The sequence below is a fragment of the Meles meles genome, chromosome 6 (genome assembly GCF_922984935.1).
Source record: "Meles meles chromosome 6, mMelMel3.1 paternal haplotype, whole genome shotgun sequence".
Taxonomy (NCBI): domain Eukaryota; kingdom Metazoa; phylum Chordata; class Mammalia; order Carnivora; family Mustelidae; genus Meles; species Meles meles.
This window is the reverse complement of record NC_060071.1, coordinates 114,304,141-114,311,433: the sequence shown is the minus strand read 5'-3', so window position 1 is coordinate 114,311,433 and position 7,293 is coordinate 114,304,141.

The following is a 7,293-nucleotide window of genomic DNA, read 5'->3' as shown; positions in this document are numbered from 1 at the left end:
GCAGTGTACATTTGTTTTATAAGACACTGGGCTCTGAGAGGATGGCAGACTAGGCAGCACCAGGAATCTGTCTCCCCACCTAGACAACAATTGCATGGGCAAAATCTGTCTGCTGTAACTCTGGAGTCTACTGAAGGCTTGCAAAGTCCAGAGGAAGTTGTGGAGGGTAAATTATCATTAATTCTGGTCAATTTCAGCTTTTAGTACAGTAGTAGTTACCTACCCCCTACCCCCAGCCCCATGGCAGGCAGCTGTACACATTCCTGGAGCAGTTTGCATACAGTATGTGGGCGCTAGGGTGGGAAAAGGGGGATCTCTCCTCCAAATGTTGGAGATGTGTATTTGGATTGCTGATTGCTGCTTCTGATCACCAAGACGCAGAGGCAGACATTCACTGTTCTTGTACCTTCCCTCATTGTTGCAGGTCCCTCCTCCTCTTGCTGAAGTGACTTCCAGAGGATTTAAAGAGCCTTTTTAGCTCTCCTTTGTGCTTCAATTTGCCCCCTTTCAGGAGCCAGTCATTAAAGGGTAAGACATTTATTTATTTTTTTAAAGATTTTATTTATTTATTTGACAGACAGAGATCACAAGTAGGCAGAGAGGCAGGCAGACAGAGAGGGGGAAGCAGGCTCCCTGCCGAGCAGAGAGCCCAATGCGGGGCTCGATCCCAGGACCCAGAGATCATGACCTGAGCCGAAGGCAAAGCCTTCAACCCACTGAGCCACCCAGGCGCCCCTAAAGGCTAAGACATTTAAAAAACAACTGCATATGCAGGGAAAATTGGAAAGTGACCAAAAAAAAAAAAAAAAATGCCCACGGAAAGTCTCCTAAAAAACCTGAGAAGACATTCAGTTTATAAGCCTGGCTGGTCCTCAACATAGAAACAGTCTACAATAGTTAAAATGGCAACAACAAATGAAAACTAACAAAATACAACAAACCCTGAAGAAGGAGGAGAATCTGATTTCCCATGTTACCACATCATTAGATACAAAGAGCTGGGTTCAACAAAAAAATCACAAGGCATATAAGAAAGATATAGCCCATTCAAAGGGGAAAAAAAAATCAACAAAAACTCCCTGAAAAAGACCAAATGGCAAGTATACAAGATAAAGACTTTAAAACAACTGCCTCGAAGTTGCTCAAATAAAGAGGAAGATGTGGAGAAATTCAAGAGAATCAAATGTGAGCAAGATAGAAATATCAATAAAGAGATAGAAAACTAAAACAGCCAAAAAGAAATTGTGGAGCTGAAAATTATAATAATGAAATGAAAAATTCACTGTAGAGATTTAAATGGAGATTTGAGGAGGCAGAAGAATCCTCAAGGATAGGACAATAGAAATTATTGAGGCTGAGAACAGAAAGAGAAAAGATTAAAGAAAAGTGAACAGAACCTAAGGGAACAGTGGGACACCACTAGTAGACAAACATATTCATCATGGAATCTCAGAAGAGAAAGAAAAGGGCAGAGAATATTTGAGGAAATAATAGCTGAAAACTTCCCAAATTTAATGAAGGGTGTGAACATCAATATCCAAGTAGTTCATGAACTCCAAGTAAGAGGACTTTAAAGGGACTACACGGAGACATATTATTATCAAACCACAAAAAGCCCAAGAATCTTGAAAGAGGGAATATTGAAAACAGTAAGAGAGAAGCAACTCATCACATACAAGGGATCCTCAACCAGATTATCAGCAGGTTTCTTATTGGAAACTTTGGAGGCCAGAGACAGTGGGCTAATATATTCAAATGTAAAAGAAAAAAAATCAACAAAGAATTCTATATCTGGGAAAACTGTCTTTCAAAAGGAAGAGAAAAATTATAACATTCCCAGGTAGATTAAAAAGTGCTTTGTGCCCATTATGCCCACCCCTCAAAAATGCTCAAGGGAGTCCTGCAAGGTGAAATGGAAGGACAATAGACCATATAGGCTCAGAGCTGTATAGAGAAATAAAGATCTCAATAAAGGAAAATACATGGGCAACTATAAAAGCTAGAATTATTGTAACAATGATTTGTAACTGTACTCTGTTTGTTTACTACCTGATTTAAGAGACAAATACATTTAAAGGGGAAAAAATTAGAACTGTCTGAAAAGGAGATTATAAAAACAGTTCTCCATACCAAATAGCATCAAAAAGAATAAAATCCTTAGGAATTAAATGAGGTTTGTACAATGAAAACTATAAAATATTGCTGAAAGAAATGAAAGAAGACATATATAAATGGAAACCTATACCATGCTCATGGATGAGAAGACTTGATAATGTTAAAATGTCAATACTACCAAAGTGATCTACAGATTCAGTGCAATTACTCTCAAAATCCCAATGAAGTTCTTTTGTAGAAATAGAAAAATCCATTAAAAAAATTCATGTGGAATCTCAAGGAACCTTGAATAGACAAACAATCTTGAAAAAGAAAAAAAGCTGGAGGACTCACAATTTCTGATTTTAAAACTTACTGTCAAGCTACAATAATCAAAATAGTATGGTGCTAGTGGCACAAGGGCAGATATAAAGGCCAGTGGAACAGAATAGAGAGCCCAGAAATAAACCCTCACATATATGGTCAGATGATTTTGCCAAGGATGCCAAGACCATTAGATCGAGAAAGGACATTCTTTTCAATAAGCTGTGCTGGGAAAACTGAATATGCACATACCAAAGAATAAAGTCATACCATTTCCTAACACCATGTAAAAAAATTAACTCAAAATGGATCAAGAACCCAAATGTAGGGCCTAAGACAATACAACTCTTGGAAGGAAATAGGACAAAAGCTTCATGACATTGGATTTGGCAATAATGTATTGACTATGATATCAAAGACACAGATAATGAAAGAAAAAACAGATACATTGGACAATGAAAATTTAAAAAATTTTGTGTATCCAAAGACACTATCCACAGAATAGAAAAGCAGCCCACAGAAGGGGAGAAAATATTTGCATATTATATTATCTAATAAAGAGTTGATAACCAGAAAAGACAGAGACCTAAAACTCAACAACAACAAAACAAACCAATAACAAAATGGGCAAAAAACTTGGATTTCTCCAGAGACAATATATGAATGATCAATAAGCACATGAAAAGAGGCTCAACATCACTAATTATTAAGAAAATGCAAATCCAAACTTCAGTGAGATACTCCTTACACCCACTGACAAGTTACTATAAAAAAACCCCTCAGAAAATCCCAAGTCTTTCCTTATCTTTCATGACTGAAACTTTTGAACAGTACTGGTCAGTTATTTTTTAGTATGTCCCTCAATTTGGGTTTTCTGCTGTTTTCTCATGATTAAGTTGAAGTTATGCATTATTTGGAAGGACGCTTCAGACATGACGCCCCTCTCTCTGTGCATATGGCAGGCACATGACGTCACCTAGGTTACTACGCTGCAGAGAATTTTCTCATAGTCTTATTGATGTAGTCCCTGATTACTGAAGCAACAAAAATGATGATATAAGTGTATGAGGAGGATGGGAGGCATAGATTGTGTAAAATTATTATTAATGTGTGTAGAGTTGCTAAATGAAGGAACAGCAGTATAAGCAATTGGAGATGTGGGAGCCACCACTGACAGCTTGAGGAGTCCATATGAGCTAAAAGTAGTCAAAAAGGAGAGAAAAGAGTGATCCTGCAGAAGAAACAGAGCTATCTTTCACCGAAGTCTCAATGCCTGAAAAATAGGTCAAATAAATAGTGAGCATTCTTTTTTCAAAAGCTCAGTAAACCAGACCATAGCCAACCTCAGTGGCAGATTGAGACATGCCTGTTGGTATAAAAGGGGCTCTCTTGAGGCCGGAGTAATTACCATATAGAAGGATAAGGCAGATCCAGGTCAAGCATTAGGGAGCAACCTAGTGAGCTCACATCCCCTTAAATACATAACTTTTGTTTTTGAGCATTTAAGAATGCAAGGCTCAGGAATTGACCCGTGCCCCTGTTTACTGTGTCCCAGATTAGAAAGAAAGCTGGCACACACAGTCTTCTAGCTTGCTCCAATGAGGAAATGTGCACATCAGATGGTGTTAATTCGTTAGGCGTTTCCAGGCTATTTCACTGACACAAAAAGGATATTATTATCACAGTTCTGCCTTGCACTGCGGCACCTGGAGTGCCTCGGACAATAGTGAATTCATGTAAGGAGCCATTTGAAGTGTCAGTTATTGTGATTGAATGGACCGAGCCTGTGGAATCTCAAAGGCAAGCGTTTTCCTTGTGAGAACTCCAGAAAATAGTGCTGGAGGGGCGCCTGGGTGGCTCAGTGGGTTAAAGCCTCTGCCTTCCGCTCAGGTCATGGTCCCGGGGTCCTGGGATCGAGTCCCATGTCGCGCTTTCTGCTCAGCAGGCAGCCTGCTTCCTTTCCTCTCTCTCTGCCTGCCTCTCCGCCTGCCTGTGATCTCTGTCTGTCAAAATAAATAAAATCTTAAAAAAAAAAAAAGAAGATAGTGCTAGATGCTGGGGGTGGGGGGACCCCCAAGCCTAGGAGAGAGGTGGCATTGGGGGGCATCTGGGAGGAGGCAGGTGGGAGACAGACAGCTTTCATAATCCTTTCCCCCACCTCTAAATCTGAGGGTCCAAAGGTCACGAGGCATCTTTGTGGGGGTGTAGTCCTTCTCCCTTAATATTGGTAATTTGGTTAGGAATTATCACAGTGGGAAACCTCTGAAGATTCATAAAACCCGACATGAACAGTTTAGCTCAATTACAGCAGTGGGAGAGAGAAGGGAATGCTGGGCAGAAGCATTTTAAAAAGCTCATGAATAAAAAACATATCAGGTGTGGAGGTGGTGTTTTCATTATGAAGTTGCATGCATCCTTCCGTCTTCGCAGCTGATTATAGTAGAAAAGCCTTGCAGAAGAGTGCACACGTTCTACGTGAACAGCTCATTGGGTTTTTACAGATTTATTTTAAAGATGAAAATGAGAAACCAAAGTGAGAAGTAGGGGACAGGTTGTCTGCTGCCACATCCAGGGACAAGTGGCTCGAGGCTCCTGTGTACACCTGGTGGCCAGATGTGGCTGCACGCCTCTGGAATTGTGTCCATTCCTTGAAGGACCAGTCAAGATGGCGCTAGACATAAGCTCTTGTGGGGATGGTCACAGCAGCTGTCATCCTGCCAACTTTGTGGTTGTAGTCAGCAACACCTGGGAAGGTAGTAAAAGTCTTCAGGTGCAGGTCCGGCCATGGTTTTTCAAGAAAACTCATAATTTGTTTCTGTCCCATGACTCATCTCTGATTCTGTAAGTGAAAGAAAGCCTAAAGGAAAGCCAGTGGATCATTCTGAATATCAGATCCTGAAATCCTTCTATGACTACATGATATGCTAGGAATAAAAACAGACTCCCAAGCATGGTCTGCAAGGGGTCAAGTTATTTGGCACTACCCAGCTCCCTGAAGTTCTCTGCCATTACTCTCCTCTTTTACTCACTAATCACTTATTATCTCCACTGCCTGCCATCTTGTTCCTAGGGCATGCCTCAGGGACTTGTTTCCTCTGCCTTAGGTACTTTGTATTGTTAGTTGCTTCTCATTTTTCAGTTCTGTACTTAAATGTAACTTTTTCAGTGGACACCCCTGACTGGCCTACCTGAATAAAAGAGGCCCTTCTTCTGAATCACTCACATCTCATTGTCCTATTTTTTTTTTTTTTTTTACCGAATATCTTCTCACAGTTTGAAACTATCTTTTATTTGTTTCTTTACTTTTTTTTCATTTGCCTCTTGACTGCCTCCCTTTCTAGAATGTCAACCTCCTAGGGGCAAAGACTTTATCTGCCTCACTGATGGCTATAACCTTGCCCCTAGAATAACAGTCCTGGCACATTTGTTGGTGCTTGATAAGTATGTATTGAATGAATGAGTAAATGAGTAAGTGAATAATATGTATAATAAACATAGCCACTAGACTAAGATATTTGCAGGGGTGAGCTTCTCCTTTGGAAGTCTCCATGGGACCTTGAGCATGGAGGTATGAGTGTTGTGCTGTTCATATAGACATTTGGAAAGCTCAGGCTAGCTTACTACAATCAGTATTAGTTATCTATTTGTGTGTGACAATTTACCACAAACTTAGAAGTTTACAAGAAAACACATTTATTATCTTATAGTTTCTGTGGATAAGGAGTCTGGGTCTGGTTTAGCTGGATCTTCTGCTCAAGATTTCTCAGGAGGCTATGTTCATTCTCAGGTTGTGGTCTGATGTGCCTGGGGAAGGAGCTACTTTCAAGCTCACATGGTTGTTGGCAGAATCCAGATCCTTGCATTTATAACACCAAGGACTTCAGTTTCTGGCTCTGGCCATTGGCAGGGTGTGGTTTTCAGTTTCTAGTTGGTTGTCGGCCAAAGGCTATCCTCAGTTCCTTGCCAGGTGGGCATCCCCAACATGGATACTCTAGCTACAGTGAAGACAGTGAGGGAGAGAGTCTGCTAGCAGGATGGACATTTCAATCTTTGTAATGTAGTCACAGAAGTGACATTACTTTTGCCATTTTCTAGTCTAAAGCAAATCACAGGTTCAGGCTGTACTCTAGGGGAAGAGGTTATATAGGGTATGAATGCCATCAAGTGGGGACCACTGGGAACAGTCTTTGAATCTGCTAACCATTGTCTGCCTTCTGGCTCCTAATGATTTACTCTCTTCTGTGTATCCCTCCTATGCACAAAATACATTCACCTTCTTCCAAGGGAAACCAAGAGTCTCAAAGTTCAGAATCTCATCTAAACTAGAAACTACACTCTTTGTGTGAAATTCCTCTAGATTTATCAATTTTTAAAACTAGAGAGACAAGTTATCCACCCCTTGCTCCTGCAACCTGTAATTGTGGAATAGCCACAGACATTTCAGTTTAAAAGGGGAAAATGGGAGGTACAGAGGAGTACTGGGAATAACTATCCTTGGCTCTGTCTCCTGGGTTCTTAGTTCCATCCTGCCTTTTTAAAAATATATTTTTTTATTAACATATAATGTATTATTAGCCCCAGGGGTACAGGTCTGTGAATCATCTGGGTTATAAACTTCACAGCCTTCACCATAGCACATATCCTCCCCAACATCCATAACCCAACCACATTTTCCCTCCTCCCCTCCCCCCAGCAACCCTCAGTTTGTTTTGTGAGATTAGGAGTCTCTTATGGTTTGTCTCCTCCTGATCCTATCTTGTTTCTTTTTTTCTTTCCCTACCCCCACTTTGCCTCTCAAATTCCTCATATCAGGGAGATCATATGATAATTATCTTTCTCTGATTGACTTATTTTGCTCAGCATAATACCCTTTGG